We start from the raw sequence: 17,667 nt of genomic DNA on the forward strand, positions 1-17,667 counted from the left end.
TTACAGAGTTGGAGAGAAAGAGGTGCTGGTGTGGGACAGGATGCAGAAGCAGCAAGGGCTTTACTGGTTTGTCTAGTTTCTGACTTCTGGCTTACAGGTATCAATAGGAGAAAGGTGCCTAGATACAAAAAAAAAACAACTTCAGAGATGCACCTTGCAAAGATGATTTAAGTTTTTGCCATTTTCCAATGCTCGTACCAAGGTTTCACCAGCCTACAGCCCAAAAGTCTGCCTGGAAATATTCCACACAAACTGTACCAAAGTTCAGCAAAACAAATTTGCCTGGCACGAGCAAGAGACTAGGAGCAGGAATTCTTGAAAAATGCTAATAATGTCAAACTATTTTTCCCTTAGCTGGGAAATCATTCTGCTTGAAATAGAACAGGCAGGAAGATGACAGAATTTTTATTGCAGTCCCTGAGCCACAGAACACAAGCAAATTTTGTTCTGTTTGGATGGCTTAGAGAACACTTTCAGCCCTTTTGTGTAGATGAGTTTTCCATTTAGTGGAAGGGAAAATAGCAATATTACTGGCCTCTGTTTGCACTGCCAGCCTCTGTACTTCCATAGAGATGGAGACACAGAATTTGCATCCATTTTCCTTCACATTGCATTAATGTGAGTGAAACACATTCGCAGTATGTAAATAGAGGACTTAGCACAGCAACCCTGCTTGCATGAATAAGTCTTTTAAGCTCCTCTGCCCTTTCTGCCCCATGGCTGCATAGATAAATAAAGAAAAGGCCTTATTATATTTGTGGTGGCTAAAATTAAGGGTCTATGCTAAACAAAGTAAACTAAGCCTTCACACTTGTCCCCTATCACTTGCTTGCTGCTCCTTAAATCCCTTTGCTTAGGTTCTGTTAACTTGGTGGCAGAACACTATCCTGGGAGAGTGTTAAAGCTGGAGCTGTGCTGACAATGGTGGGGTCTTTGCCAGATATGAGGCCCAAAGGCCAACAACTGATGAGCTGCATCCCCCACGTTCATAGAAACAGAGTGGTTTATCCACATTATTTTTATAGTTACTGAGATGCTGTTAAAAGTGAGAGAGAACCCATGACAAATTTTCAGACTTGAAAGCCCATCTGGTTTCAACATGGTCAGTTGGGATATAATTGTCTGGGGAGTAATTTGGAAGATGATAAACCAGCCACCCCTTCCCAATTATGTATCCACCCATTCATACAAGCATGCATCCATCCAGGTGATGGCTGACATGTTTTTTGGAAACAAAAAAAGAAAGGAGAGAGTGAGGAAAGACTACTCCAGCCAACACTGCATCCCACATGCTGCAAAGCACAATCTTGCCCTTCACATGCACCTCCATTCCCCTCAAGGTATCATCCAGTCTTGTCCACAGCCAACTGGAGCATGGTACTGTGCACCTCCATTTTTGCCAGAGTCCTCCCAAGCTCCTGCAGCCACATCAGAACTTTCCTTCTCTCCAGATGTCCCCACTTCTCCTCCTTCCGGAAGATGGTCCCAGCCACCACTCACCCCTCTCCTCCAAGCCTCTTTAGCCCTCCTGGCCTCTCTCCCAGTCCTGCTCCCCAAGTGTTTGGGGAACATGGCTGTTGTCCCTTCACTCCTTTGTTCTCCCATGACACTGTTCCTGCCACAGCTGGTGGAGTCACCTGGCTCATCCCTTGGTGGGCTCACAGATCCTGTGTGAGTGGGTGAAATCCCAGGCCATGGCACCATGCATCTTCCAGGCAGCCCCACAAGACCATGGTATGGAGCCAGAGTTTCTGGGGGATGCAGAAAGTCCCAAATTGCTAACACTTACAGACATGAGAGACCTTTCCTAACACTTGCCCTGACCTCTCCACCACACCCCTTTGTGTTATGAGTTCTCTCCTCAGGAAAGTACGGTGCTTTCTTTTAAGGAGTGGGAGAAATTGCAGGGTCTGTACCTCCAACCCTGTGCATTCAGTCACCCGTTAAAGCAGTAAAAATTAGAGGCTGAAGGTCACAACAAAAAGGTGCTGGGAATGGGTAGGATGAACATCTTCAGCATCACTCAAAAATTCTCTGAGAAACATGCAGCTTCTCTGGGATGCTTCAAATGTTACTCTTCAAAGAGAGAAACCTAACAACTAAAACAAGCTCTTGGTGTTTTCTGCAGAAGGTAGGTCCCATCCCTGGGTAGCAGTCAGCATCTTCCTCTCCTTACTCCTGGTGCCTTTCAGCTTACTGCCTGCTCCCAGCAAATCCTCCCACCTGGCAAACCTGTGGGTTTGCAGACTCAGAGCAACTACCACTTACTGCTCACACCTGGCTCATATCACACTCCTCCTCACAGAAATAGCCCTGTAGCCACAAGCTTTGCTGTGTCTTCAAGGTGCTCAGGTCCCCATCAGGCCAGGGTGTGCAGCACAAAAGAAAATTCACTCCATTCTTTATCATTCCAGTAATTCCTTGGGGAAAGAGAGCCATCTCAATGTGTGGGCAACCAAAGAGCCAGCACTAGGACTGGCTGAAATGACTTCATCTTTTCCACACTTGCTGTCCTTGCAGCAGTAATATTCCTGCTGTGCTAATGGGATTAAAAAGAAGGGTACCCAGGCTCTAAGAATTAAGAGAATTTGAGTTCAAAACACCATAGAGTTTTCTTTTGAAATGGCCATGTAAACTCACAAATTATTAGCATATAGAGATCAAAACCTCCACATTAGTAAACAAAAAAATGAACTTGGCACTTACTCTTAAACTAAAATGTTATGAATGTAGCAGAGTTTATTTGTAGGCCAAGGCATTATGGTAACAGAACAGAAACTTTTGGGGCAGGCAGTTATCTGGCATAATAATTCTGTCTTTACTCATTAACAAAGATCAGTAAATGCGTGCTGCAGACACCAATATTGGGAAGTGTCGGGTACAGTGGCGTCTTTGTGAATGAATCGTCTTTCTCTGAGAACTAGACCGCCGATAATTAATTACCTCAATGTCTTTGATCTATTTACTTTGCACATATTTCATCTGTTTTGGTTTGTTACTTGCATTTCAATGACCTCTCACATTACGGAGCAATTCCTTCTGTTGGGAAAATTGCCTTTCCCTTTCCCATGGGAGCACAGCAGTAGACTAACTGCTTCTCAGAGATGACAGGTCCATTTTTTACTTCTGTGAGGATGACTGCACTAATTTAAGGAATCTGCCCATATACAGCTGAGGAGTTCACTTTGCTCCTATGAAGCCTATGCGTGCATTTATAGCAAACTGCAAACTCTCTTTGGACTGTGGAGCTGTTTGCCCATTCCCTCAGTTTTAAAGTTTAAATGTGAACAGAAATGGCAAAGCATCACTTTCATTGGAGATCTGTCTCACTCATAAAAAGCAAGGTCATCTCTATTTCTAACTACTAGTTAAACACTTAATTGTATTTAACACAGTAATTACAGTGAGATGGGGTGTGTATTGATTCACTGTAGATTTTCCCAGGAGCAGTTTTATTAAGTATTACATGTTGTAAACTTGAGTTTTAAAAAAAGCTTGCTTGCTTGCTTTCTTAGCACATCCATGAAATCCGGGTGGGACTTTCTTTCAGATTATTGGGATTGGATCATCTTGGGGAGTTTCCAGTTCTTTCCTCCCACAGGCTGTTATTTCTGACTATCTGCTGGTTTACTTTTAACAATTTATGCTGTGCATTACATGCTATAGTAAAAGCAGACCTGAGGAGGACTAGCAAGTATTTTATACACTTTTGGTTTCCATTCTTGAAAAACAACACTGAAAAATGCACAGCAAACAACTTTAACTGGAATTTCTGAAATCAAATCAGAGTTAATTTTGCATCCAAAAGCTATGGCTGAATCCAGTTGCAGTTTGCTATAATCTTGCCCATTCCCATACAAACCAATACTTCATTTCAGACAAAATTAGTTCTTGGTTGATCTATACTGCACAGATTGAGCTCAAGAAAAGCAGAGTGTATTACCAGAAAAGTTATGTCACCTCATCACCACAGGAGAGGGACAGCAGGGGTCTGCCAAGGACCCTGGAGTGCAATTCACACCCTGTGTCTGAAGGCCAGGGATTCAATCTCCCACCCTTGAATGCTGCTGTGGTGTGAACAACCACAGCAACCTGGTTCTGTGTCCAGCATCACACTGCCACCAGCCCTCTCTGGTGTTTGCCTCCCTTCATGTTTTTTCCTGCAGGAAAGGCAAATTTGATTGGTTTTGCCTTGCAGGGTGATACTAGGGCATAAACAACACTTGCTCTCTTTTAGTTTTTTTATTGACTGAACGGCTGTCCTTGAGCTGCACCATGAAGCAAATTAATTTGTCTGAGCTAACAAAGTGTATTGGACAAAAAGTGCAGCAAAAGGATGTTTTAACTACCACGATGCCCAGGGAAAGGAAGGAAGAAGAGGTGGCATCCCACTGGCTCTCCCAGCTCTGGACCTGAGGTGCTTGCAGCCAGACTTGGGGTTGTCCTATCTGCCACTGCTGCACCAGTCCCTCAGCAGTGTCTTGAGAGGCAACAGCCACTGCAGTTCTAACCCTCTTTTCCTCCACTTTTTGTGCCAGGGAGTGGCCAACAACAGCAACCAAGGGCTGGAATGCCAGTGCTTTATATATCTGACTCGGAAGAGCAGTGCTGGCAACATTTTAAGGCACTCTGCAAGAGGCAGTCTTTGAACAACACTGTGGGAAGTATCCTGCCTCCATTCATCAGGGGCTTATGCTTAGGGAACACAAGTGCCTTGCCCAGAACCACAGAAAGATAAGTTGAGGCTTAAAGAGGATGAGATTTTGTCTTCCAGATCCCAGCAATCAGACTAGCAGCAGGCACCTTTCCAAGTCCTGTACCATGCTGGCATTTTCAACATTAGAGATGATGGGCCCTGGGAGAAACTCAGCAGCAACTAGGAGGCTCATGGCTGCCAGTCCCTTTTGGCAGGACTTGGCCTTCACAACAGCAGGACCTCAGAGCCCCTTATAAACACTTCTCTAAAGATGCCACAGTGCCCCATCCCTGTCCTGCAGTTACTCTGCTCTCTCACCATGAGCATGTGCTGCCATGTTTCACTGCCCACATTAGACCACATCGTTTTTCCACTGAAAGGAAAATCCCAAACCTGTGTTCCTAGTAGGAGAATACAGCTGGGCAAAGAGGAAATCTCATCCCCCTGGTTCCTAAGTTCAACTCCTAAGTTCTGTCTCTTCAGGAAAACAGAAATTTTTGTGTTTACTGCAAATGCTTCCTTTTACGCTCATTCTATGTCACCAGTGTCACCAGTCGCAAAAATACCTTCTAAAGTTTAATCTAAGATTTCAGCTCGAGACAAGTCATTAATTCCTACCAGTCTTCCTTTTTTTTTTTTTTTTTTTTTTTTAGGAAGAAAAACTCAGGTCCTTGCAAGGTAACTTGCTTATGTGGTTATCTCAGAGTGCCCTCTTATGGCAAAATTTTAAACTGTAAGTTTTCTTAGGCTTTTCAAAGGTCTTGCAAGTTCAATTACTGAAAAGTGTAGTCTTAAAAATTACTGAACAATGAGAGGGAAGAAGCCGTGCTTGCCTGATTCATTTCTGTCCTACACAGGTCCTGTCACAGAGTCATCCCGCCAGTCCCAAGCACTGCCAATCCCCTGATCATCAGCTTGGCCACATCTGGTACCCTTGTGTTTGCCCATCCTTCCTCCTCTAGCAGAAGCACGTGTTCAGGAATTTTTCTAGCACACTTGTGCTTTACACACACCTACACACTGCTCTTCACATACATTGGGGCCAAAATGTGTCTTTCATGCAGGATGGAGGTTCTCAGTGGTCTCCAAATCCCTACAAACTGGAGGATTTTCTCAAACCCAGGGCTAGCTGTGTGACAAGGTTTTGCTGAAGCCATAGGTGAGCTCTGCCATGCTGCAGACAGCTCCAGAAAATCAGGACAGCAGAATTACTGGCCACCAAAGGGAGCCAAAAGGCCACCTCAGCTGGCTGGGGACAGATGTGTGAAAGTTGCAGAGCTGTCCATGGGTGGAAAGGAGCGAGCAGGCAGGGTAATGTGCAGCCTCCACTGCAGCTCTCCGAGCCTGCTCTCACCATTTCGGTCCTGCCTGCACCTCCGCAGGGAGCTCATCTCGCCCCACACACGGCATCCTCCTCTGTGAGTGAGGAACGACACATGCAAAGGAGCTTCTCGCCATTTTAGAGCAAGGGTGGAGAGGAATTGACCTAATCTGTGTAGTCATGTCATCTATTCAATGTACAAGTGCCTTAAAAAACCAGCAGTCACTTACTTCAACCATGCAGTCCTCACGAATGGTAGAGAGAGGGCTGCAGAGCGCACTTTCCCTGCCCCCTGAGCCCTCACGGTGCTCACTGCGGTGACTGCCTGCACACTCGGGGCCGTGCTGGGTGGCAGTGACCGCTGGGATTCCCACCCGGTGTTCCCGCAGGCCTGGGCGCTGTGATTCCCACCCGGTGTTCCCGCAGGCCTGGGTGCTGTCATTCCCACCCGGTGTTCCCGCAGGCCTGGGCGCTGTGATTCCCACCCGGTGTTCCCGCAGGCCTGGGCACTGTGATTCCCACCCGGTGTTCCCACAGGCCTGGGTGCTGTCATTCCCACCCGGTGTTCCCGCAGGCCTGGGCGCTGTGATTCCCACCCGGTGTTCCAGCAGTTTGAGGCGCTGCGATTCCTACCCGGTGTTCCCGCAGGCCTGGGCGCTGTGATTCCCACCCGGTGTTCCCGCAGGCCTGGGCGCTGTCATTCCCACCCGGTGTTCCAGCAGTTTGAGGCGCTGCGATTCCCACCCGGTGTTCCCGCAGGCCTGGGCGCTGTGATTCCCACCCGGCGCTCCGACAGCCTGGGGAGCTGCAGCGTGCCGAGCTCTTCCCCATCCACCCAGCAGAGGACAGCAGTAGGGTGGGAATTACTTTCAAATTTAGTAACTCCCACAGCCAGCCGCCTGTCACAGCCCGCAGGCACGGCGGGGACATCCACCTGGATGTAAACGCCTCGAAGGTAGCAGAAAGTAGTCTGTACACGTGAGAGCAAGGAGCTGATAGCTCAGGTGACATTTTGGTAGCAAGGTCTGGCTCAGGAAGGAAACAAAACCGCTCTGCTCTCAAGTGTTGTCGGTTTAAGCCACTGCTGCTTTCTTCTAGGACAGTGTCCTGGGTCTTTTGTAGCTCTGTGACAAGGAAAAATACCAAGGATGTCACCTTGCCAATTGCTCAAATTCCCAGGCAGAGAAAGGAAACTATACTGGCAGCATTGCTTGTTCTAACAGTGACCTGGAGAAAAACTATCTTTCATTTCCAACCATGCAAAACCAGAGATTATTTAATCCACAGATCTATTTACATTCCCCATCCAGCACCAGTGTGTCTATTTACATTATCCGTCCAGCCCTCTCCTGATGGCAGCAATTTACAGGCTGGGGAAGGCACATACATCACCTGTGTGACCATACAGCCCTCTGGAAGAAGTTATTTCCTCCTCCAGCTGATTTATAGATAGCGAGGTAAGTGGAGTACAGGAACAGATTCTTGACTCATCAACATCTTTTTTCAGTCCCACTTGGCTTCCAGCTCTTAATGGATGTTACCTTGCCTGAAGTTATGAAGCCCTGATGTGACCTCTTTCATTTAGATATTCAATCTGGAAAATCGATACCCTGTGCTTTTGATTGCAAAACCAGAAGTCACACCTGGTTAATGCATTACAGTCCTGCATGGACTGAGAAGGGAGCCCATTTATAACCACAAAACAGCAACTTCAAAACTTTTCTATGGATTTGACGTGAGAAACAGTTATATTGTATGAACGTCAGAAAAATATCTTCCCTCAAGATTAGAAGAGTATAAACAGTTGCCAGAAGATCAAGATTCAACCCATGAAACCAGTGAGGAAGCAAAATAAATTAATGAGCAGGTGCCCCTGCTGTGAAAACTCTTTTCCTCCAGGAGACACTCGCTTACCTGTGAATTCAGCTTGGGAAATGGGGCTGCACTCCCTGTAGTGGCTTAGAATAAATAATTTCTCTCCCTCAGCCATCTGCTTTCCAGTGTATCAAGTGGAGATGATCATCATTACGTTTACTGCCTTATCCATCTTGGATGATGGACTGCATGAGCCTGAGGATTTTACAGACTCCATTGCACTTGTGCAGGGAATGTAACATTTGAGGCTCTCTTTCCAGGCTGCTGCCTTTGGTCCATGAAGCACAGACTGCAGTCCCCCAAACAAGAGTAGGTTTGAACATGACACAGTAAAGAGCAGCTGTGTTTGTGCCAAAAGACACTCTGCATAGTCCTGTGTGGTTCCCTTTCCAGCTGTTTCCTCCAGAGCTGCTGTGAGTGGAGTTTGTTTCCTGGTTCTTGTCCTCAAGCACCCCCAGATCCAGCAAACCCTGATGCTTGCACACAGGACCCAAACACATTTTTGTCCCAGTCCCTGAGCCAGGCACCCTTCCCAGGCCATGAGTGCCTCAGTGAACCTTCAAAAATCTCCCCACTGCCCTTGGGATCTTTCAGGCTGAGGCACAGACTCTGTGTTTTAGTTTTTCCCAGCTGTTTTCCCCCACATGTTGTTGCAGATGTACAGGCAGCATGATGTGTATCTTCCCTCATCCTTGACAGAGCAGCTTGGAGCCCCTGACAGCCCTCTGTGGAGGGCATGCAGCACCCCACACCTCCTGCTTCTTCAGAGAGGGACAGCAAACTGTGCACAAGTTATCCTGGGTAAAGAAAGTTTTTAAAAGGGTCTTTAAATCATCAAAACTACTGAATATGTGACATGATTCCTTTGACTACATAATTCCTTTATCTCCATTCTCACCCAGTAATAAAGTGGGTATGGCACAAGCAGGAAAACCCCATGCAAAATTCTTAAATTGAGGACAGACCAACTCAGTGCAGTGCAATTGCCACTTGTAGTGAGGATGAGGAGCTGCCTTCGCTTCAGATTAACCTCTCATCTGGACCAGCTATGTCCAAACCTGTCTTTGGCCAGCCTCACCCAGCAATGCTTTGGTTTAATCAATTTTTTGACACTTGCTGACATCTAAGAGATCTGAATCATGAGAGGTTGTGAGAGCTCCAAATGAAAACACACCAGAAAGACAGCATCCTTTCCCCATGAGGTGGGAGTAAATCCTCTCCTTAAGCTGTCCCAGAGGAGCCTGAACACATCTGGCCCTGGGGCTTATGGAGCAGGGAGAGCAGAGGTATCTGCGGACCTTTAGGGGTTAGTTTATAACCAAATGAAAGCAAAGCCTGGATTTCCTGAAAAAACGTTGGTCAGCGTTTAACAAAATTGCAAGGAAAAAATAATTGAGTTTTTTTTTAATTTTAAAAATAGCTCTGTTAACTGAGACATTGGTTAAAATGGGCACTTTCTGCAGCCTCAGCAACTGCCTTGTTTTCCCTTCAACAGTGTGGATGTCTTTGCAAATGCTCACAGACTCCTGCTGGTTTTACCTTTTGTTTCAAATAACAATTTGAAAGCCCTTCACTGTGGCTGCCTTCCTTCTGACCACAAACTATTACAGTGGTCACCACTGGAAAGCCCCAGTTTTTATCACCAGTGACCACACCATTTAAGGCCTGGACATTGCAATTTGCTGCACAGCAGCAGTCTGGCAAGTCGATGTAGTGTCCCTTGTGTCCTGTCCAAGTCACCACAGCATCTATAATTAGAGCAGGACATGCCTGTGGCATTGTGGTGAATGCTATCAACAACTTCCTTTCTGTTGCTGCTTGCAAGAGGTTGCTTCTGACATACCCAAGGACTTACAAGCTGAGATGCAAGAGCAGTCTTATTTTCTCCATCTTTCTTCCTACTTCCCTGTCTGTACTGATTTTTATTCCCTTTGCTTCTGATTTGCTCTAAGTGCCTCAGTGGAGGGACCATCTCTTCATCCTGCTGTAGCAGCATCTGTGACTGTGATGGCCCAGTCCCTGCTGGACACAGTGGCAAGACAACAGCTCTGTGTCAGTGACAAGCATTCTGCCTGTGACTCTGGAGAACAAGCATTCTCCAGCGCAAAAAAAAAACCATTTTAAATGGGGTTCATAAGGTGTATAGGAGGACTCAGCTCAGTGCTGTATTCCCAGGTCAGTGTATGCTCCAAGGAGAGGCCTACCAAAAAGATTCATTGTGGCGAAAAGCCTGGGAAGTCAGAAAGATGGCTTTGAAATCTAGTCAGTTTTAAAAATCAGAGTAGTTTCTAGAGTCATGTCTGCCAAATGCCCTTTGCAACAAGCAGTGATTTCACAATCTTGTTCTCCCATTTTATGACATTATTTTTTCACCTTTATTTCATAAAAGGCTCACTTGTGTGGTGGGACACAAAAAATCCCCCAAAAGTCAGAGAAAGGACACAGGGAGTAAATTCACAAGGTTGTTGAGAGTTTGAAGTAAACAAACAGGAAAGACATTTCCTTGAATTGCTTCAGGCTCTAGTACACTGAGGAGGTAGTTTTGCCCATATTAGGTGAAATTTTTTTCAGAAGTGGGTTTTTTACTGTAATTTCTTAAAGAGGCAACTTGAATTTCTCACTGCCCACAAAGAACACAACTAGGTCTGCAGTGAGTCCTGGTTCCTGATTAATCTGGCAGTAGAACCACAAAAATTACATCATCTCCTCCTCTACGTAAACTAGAGCGTCACGTCTGTTTTGTAACTCCAGTTGCAGCTTTTATGAAACTTTGCAACAACACTGGGTGACTGTGTGGTAAACTGTGCTAAATGTCATCATTGGATAACTAGAAGTTGTCATAATCCTAGGTTAGACTCAAAAGTCAATGCTTTCTTTTTACATTTTTCCCTGCAAGCAACAAAAAGTGGAGGAAAGAGAAGGCTCCAAAAAGTTCACAAAAAGTGAAACACAAATGTAAATTATTCTATTGCCATTATTATTACAATATCATCAGGCATGCTCATTTTTTAAAAAATGAGTTGTTACAGGAAGGAAGAAGTGTGTCTTCATGTACAGAACAGTGGGAGCAGGCATTACAGTGAGGGGCTACCCTAGGGGCTGAGGGAGCACCCCTGCTCCTGGATCTGGCTACCTTTTCCCTTCCCTTCTCTTGTTCACAGCCAAGGCTTGGGTGAGCAAAGAGGCTGATTTCAGAGCTCCTTCCATGGGCAAGCCCAGCCTTCACTCTGCTTTCCTGGCCTCTCCCCATCATCAGGGGAGGGAACTTGCACCCTCTGAGAAAACATCAGTAATTTTCCACCGTGTTTCCAGATGTTCATTGTTTTTCTTTCTTCTTTATGTAAGGGCTTTCTGAAAGACACCTCAAGGTTTGGCAAGCCAGCTGTCACCCAGAAGAACTTACTGGTACTTAACCCCATGCAGGTGAAGCAGCCTGAGAAGCGGGACGAGTACAGTAAATTAATATCATACACTTCCTCCCCTATCCCCTGTGTCTATATCATCCATTTAAATGCAGTCCCTTCACTGTAGGAACTTCCTCTTGCTATGCATTCTTACCATGCCTAAAGGAGCAGGATGCTGCCATCAGTCTGTCATCTTGTGGGACACAAACATGTACATGCACTGATCTTCCATCCAAACCCATGAAAGTTTCCAAATACACAAATACCACGGGAGAATAAATATATGAAGCATAAATCATCCTTCAGGACCAGGTTTGTAGTTTGTGCAGATCCTCAAGTTCCCACTGGAGACAAGGGAAATGTAAGCACAAAGAGTGCATGCTGCATTCTTTGCTGTGCAATGGGCTCATGAGAGGCAGCTGTTGGCTCTCCACCCCCAGTGTTAGGCAGTAACAGAATGGAAATGAAACAAAATGTGGTCTGAGCCCCTGGAAATACACAAGTAGATATAAAGAGCTGGAGTTGAAGAAGGAATTTTTTTTTCTGTGCCTCTGCAAGGTTTTATGGTCTTTATTTTTCCCACAGAGGGGTTTCTAGGTAAGAGTTATCTCAGCCATGACACATTTGAATTATTTGAAAGTCTGGTGACATTTCTATACAAAACTGTTTAATTGTTGTCACCAGGAAGCTGAAACTGTCCGGGGCTTTTTTTTTTTTTTTTTTCTTCTTTCTTTACTTTTTCTTTTTTCCTTTTTTCTTTTTTTTTTTTTTTTTTTCTTTCTTCTACTGAAACCGCGTTTTCCTGCCCCAAAGCCCTCGTTTTAAACATGCAAGAGGAGCAATGTCTGGCAGGGAATTGACTGATCACATTGCAAACGTGTCACCAGGTTTCCATTGGTTTATTTGGGGGACTGTAGCTGTGTCAATGGCAGATTTCTTGCTGTCTCATATAGGCAGGGTTTTTGTCGGACACTACGGTGGGCAGGGGACCAGGGGAACCAGAGGGCTCCTATTTACATCCTAATCCACCCCGATGGCAAATTTGTTATTTCCTGGTCTCTCCTTATCTGCATCATCCTCTTCATATGCTTGTCTCACCAGCTCTGAATTCTGGATAACTAAAAGCTGATTTAAACTGCTGTTCTGGCAGGGAAAAGACGGGCAGGAAGCAGGCAGCAAAATGACAAATTTTGGGTTTACAGGTAGTTATCAAAAAGCAAGTGCTTTTACAGCAAAACTGTCCTTATTTTATGTGCCACTTTCACATTCTGGTTTTGCTTCCTCTCTGTAATTTGGTCAGCAGGGGAGAGACATATAAATTTCCTGTGCATGCTGCTAGAAGTTTTTGCCCTCGAAAGCTCAGATCAGCGGGTAGCAAGCTGGGGGCTACGTGGGATCCACACGACAGCAGCAAAATCAGCGCCGGGATCCGTAGGAAGCAATGAAAGTGTATTAGCTTGTTAGAGGTGTGATTTAGGAAATCTCTCGTTGTCACATATCGGAGAAGATAACAACCATAAGATAATAAAAAACGTGATAACAGCAATAGTGTTATCTTTACATTTCAAGTTTAAAAAAATTATTTAAAAGCCCAAAACAATCTTTCATTGTTTCGCAGGACTGGTCTCTCGCAAGTTGAAATAAAAGTACTGGAGCAATACACTGTTCTCTAGGGGTTAATGTTACATTAATCAGAACTGACAAGCATGAAAATCATTCTTTGTTGTCTTTAAATTGCTAATTTAAGATTGAAATCTAAAACGCTTGAGCACTGATCGTTAACACTGACGCTCAAACAAAACCCAAGTAAAATCTTCTCTCCTATGGGCCACTAAACAATTGTTTTACATTTGGTTGAGAAAGCAAATGCAAAGTCTGTAACTAAATCCTAATGTATCGTTTAAGTGTTTCAATTCACAGGCTTTCTTTGGCTAAACTTCAACGAATTGTACTACAGTTTAATTGAAAAGCAGCATTTGCACAGGCATTTACATCTGAAGGCAGAAATAGTGGCATTGTACCATGTGGTGCAGTGGCAGCAAGAATTCCCCCAAATCCAATTTTTTTACAGGTATATTTTTTTCCACTTGCAGAGGTATTGCAAAGAGCTCTCTCTCAATTGAGGTACTAAGTCTGAGACACTTAGTAACAAGAAGCTTATTTAATAAGCTCATTAAAGTTTTAAAAACGTATTAAAGGGTACAGTCCAACCTCAGTGCAATGGAGATGGACACCAGATAAAATCAAGGGGAATAATACACCATCAAACCTACAGCTACAAAACTAATCAAAAAAAAAGTGTGTAGCAGCAAACCAAATGGACAGGCATGTCCTTCTTCTGCTTTTTTAATTGAATGGCTGTGTTTGGCCCCTAACAAGCTGTGTTAGGGGCCAAATCAAGTCCAGTTTCTTTTGCCAGTTTGAATATTTGCAGGTTCAGATCTATTTGCCGACACAGCTCCCACCAAAGTCCTTGGACATAGGCATTCGCCGCTGAAATAAGCTAAGCTGAATCTCGAGGTTGGTTGAAGCAAACTCTCCGGCCTGAAACCATTGAAGTCCAAACCCATCACTGCACCTGTTTTGACCTGTTCCCTGGTGATGAGGAGGGCGGAACAAAGACATCGGTGAGAGAGTCACCTCTGAGAGACTGTACGGATGCTCCAATGGAGAATGAGAGTAGGAGAAGGGCTGGGGGGGGAGAGCAAGCTGTGTCCTCAGTCTCTCTGAGGGGCCAGTGAGCTACAGTAGCCAGCATCCAGAGCGAAGAATGTCACATTTATCACATCTGAGCACTTCGCCTTTCTTTGCAATTACAGTAAAGCAGGCTTCAGCTATGCAGACATACTTCCCACATCCATTGACCTCGATGGGAGATCCATAGCAAATCCTAGGGCAGAACCTGCGACACAAAAGACGTGTTAAAGACAGAAGCACTGTCATGCAGAACAAGCTCTTAGAGTAGAAGAAAAGGACTCAGCATTTGGCCAAGGAGAGGGGTCATGCACTGAGGGTGCTTTGTATTCTGGGAAGGACGTGGGACGATGACTCTCCAGGCTCATGGGGAGCAAAGGCAGAGGAATATAGGATTCAGGGAAAGCGAAAATGCAAGAGATTCTCAACACTCTCTCATGTGGCAGCCAAATCCACAATATGAAGAGGTGAGCATGTATCTTTCTTTCTTATTGATAGGAGTGCAACATTGTCCTTGAATCAAGAATTAATTGAAGCAACATTCCTTTGTTAACCCCATCATCACTAAGAAATCTTCTGCTGTCTGGACTCAAAGTCGGTTCAAATCTATGTATAACTAAATGAGATATCCATCATGTGCTATGCTCCTAGAGCAGGACTCAATGGAGCAGGTGAAGAAAATATTGACAAAGGTGTGTTCACCAGTATATTTTGGATTTATAGCCATAAGGAATAACTCCCGAGTCTGAATATTAAAAATGTTTCACCCTGTACACTTGTTTTTACAAGAAGTAGTGGGAAGATTTGATTTATATAATTCTGTTCCATTAAATTCTACCTCTTGACACGTCCAGTGCATTTTAAACTGTTTTCTATGAAAGACTGGCAGAAACAGGACCTGTCTGATTACTTTTAGTAACAATACTTGTGTTAGAGTTGGGACTCAGAAGCTCACCAGCACCACAAGGAGAACAAGCCAAATAGTTAATCATGAAAAGGAACCTTAGAGTCTCAGACCTTTCAATTAAAATCAACAGCACATGCCTAAACAACCATTTGTTAAATGTTCATTTCTATTTTAAGCTCTTTGAAAATGAGAGATACTAAGCAAAAAAAAAAAAATCTTACCCTAAAAAGTCATTAAGTATCTTCTTGTACTTAACGTTGTTAATAGGCCTTCAAAGCCCTGGGTCCAAATACTTTTATACTGTTTAACCATTTTACCCATGGAGATAGGTTTGACTGCATTTGTCTGGAAAAGCCAATGAGAAGAAGGGAAATCAAATGGGAGGAAGAAGGATTGAATAAGTATGGCATTAACCTTCACAACAACACTTTTCACTCAAATCAGTATTAAAGTTAGTATTTTCTGTTTTCCTTATACTTATGAAGGAAAGTATAAAAAGTCTTGGAAAATTTTTTAATGATTCGTAATGTGATATGTACATCTTACAACTTTTGTTTTGCTGTTAAATCTGAAGATTATTTGAAAACTCAGGAATCATCACAAACTTTCCCTCCATTTTTGAAAAATGCATCTTTGCAAAATACACCTGTGTTTGGACCCAGTTGAAGTTTGATGAAATGAGTAGTGGTGGGATCCAGTACATCGGCAGACACCCAAGCACAAGTATCCCTACACAGGCCAGTGCAGGGCTCAGTTGCCTAAGGACAAGTAAGGCACCTGCCATCCCTGAGGCATCAGGGTTGGGGAGAGGTGGCCAGGCCCACAGGCAGCTCCAGGAAGTTTGGTTCTTCTCAGACTCTCCCTCATGCCAGTCAGCCTCCAAGAATGCCTTTGGTGCCCAGAGGCATCTATAGAGCTATATTTAAGCAACTAAGCATGTCTGCATTCCTGCTACAGGCAGTGGAGATCCAAAGCTTTATTCAGTTGCCTACAAGATGGCACCTAAAGCAGTGTGAGAACCCCTAAGTTGTGAGACACCTGCCCAGAGCCAGCAGATATGGCACAGGGCATATGGGAACCAATGCGTTTCCAGAACGATACTCACACACCAGGAAGGTCATCCCACAGCCTCCCAAGTGGCACTTGATGTTCACAGAATCAAATGAGCTCTTTGTGAGTGGATTCAAAGGAGATTGCATCCTAGAGATTCATTGAACCAGCCATCAGCTCCCTGCTTAGGGTCAGCCTAAGTAGAGCTGCAGTGCCCAGTTCAGCACCAGTAAAATTTGAGAAGTCACAGGTTAGCCCCTGTTGTCTCCAGAAGGACATTACAGTCCTGCAGGTGACATCCCAGGTGGTCCAGCCCTGGCTGAACATCTCACACTGCAGAAGTACCTCACAAGTTCTCCCACCTGCCCCCCTAGCCCTACTGGGAATTAAAACACTTAGCTCATGTGTAGACACCAACATGCAGGAGTCTTCATCTGAACTCCAGCACAAAAGCTTCACAGGTGCTGGAGAAAATCCTGTTATTTTCAGGGTTGCACACAGAATTTCTCTTTGAGCCCTGAATCTGTTTATAGATAAACTGAAGGGTTTTTTTTGTATCAATAAACATGGCAATACAACAAACTCCCACTGAAGATGTTGCATGAAGGTAAGCATGCAAATGTTCCACAAAGAGGCAAATACTGGTGCATATGAGTTTTGAGCTTTGAGATATGTTTTCCAAAATTTACCTTCTTTTGCACTGTTTTAAAAAGCTCCCACTGTTTTGGAAAAAAAAGGTTTTCATCAAAGGCTGAACTAGAAAGCGTTAAGCTGCTCATATTAACATATGTAGATTTGTGATTTATTATAGTTTCCTTATTGTCACCTATTTTCTGTGCCTCAGACATGCAATTCACTCCATGTAGTCAGGCCCATCTGCCAACATCTACACAGGACATGACTGTACTGTTGTAAAAGCAACAGAAGAAATTTCCTGATCACCAAGACTGCCTTGAGTTTCAGGGAAGCTGGCTGGCTCTACAGGAGGAGAAATTTCATACAGGAGCAGCTTGACCTCAAGACAGCTCCTGGTGCAAGCAGTGTGGGTGCAGGCAGAGTGGAACCAGAGCAGTGACCTCACATGGAGCACCATGGCTGCCGGGACAGCATCGTACCCTGCAAGCACGGGGACATCATGGGCACCACTAACTGGGGAGCTGCCAACAAGTCAGGGTGCTCACACCAGCAAGCGCAAAAGATGACTCCATGTTTGTTTAAAGCTTGCTTTCCTTCCTTTAGCTCACATAAGATTTTATCTCTTTCCTTTTTCACCAGTTTTGAGCATTCAAACCCTAAAATCAGACCCAAACTCAGTGGAGAAAAAGATGCCTGGTATCACATCAACTCTTTTCAGATAGACCCAGGAGATTGGCTAGCCTATCACTTAGTAGTTGAGTATCAAAAGCTATTACTATTTTATAATTACGTTTATATTTGCCAAAATTTGACATTTTATACATTAGCAGAAGTTTAGATGCCCCTCTTGGAATAATAGCTTATGATGCTTCCTTCTATCAAATGCACTAAGTAAATCTTTTTTCAGTTGTATTAACGCAATAGTTGTATATAATTCTAACAACCATTTAAATACACATTAAAACTATTTGCTATACTGGAACATTTTGACATTAAGTCAGAGGTGGTGTTTCAGTTAGAGGTGGTTTTCCCCTCCAGAGAATGTTTTCACACATCATAGGAGGTTACTTACAGGAATTTATTA

Source organism: Ammospiza caudacuta, chromosome 5, assembly GCF_027887145.1.
Source record: "Ammospiza caudacuta isolate bAmmCau1 chromosome 5, bAmmCau1.pri, whole genome shotgun sequence".
In the NCBI taxonomy this organism is placed as follows: domain Eukaryota; kingdom Metazoa; phylum Chordata; class Aves; order Passeriformes; family Passerellidae; genus Ammospiza; species Ammospiza caudacuta.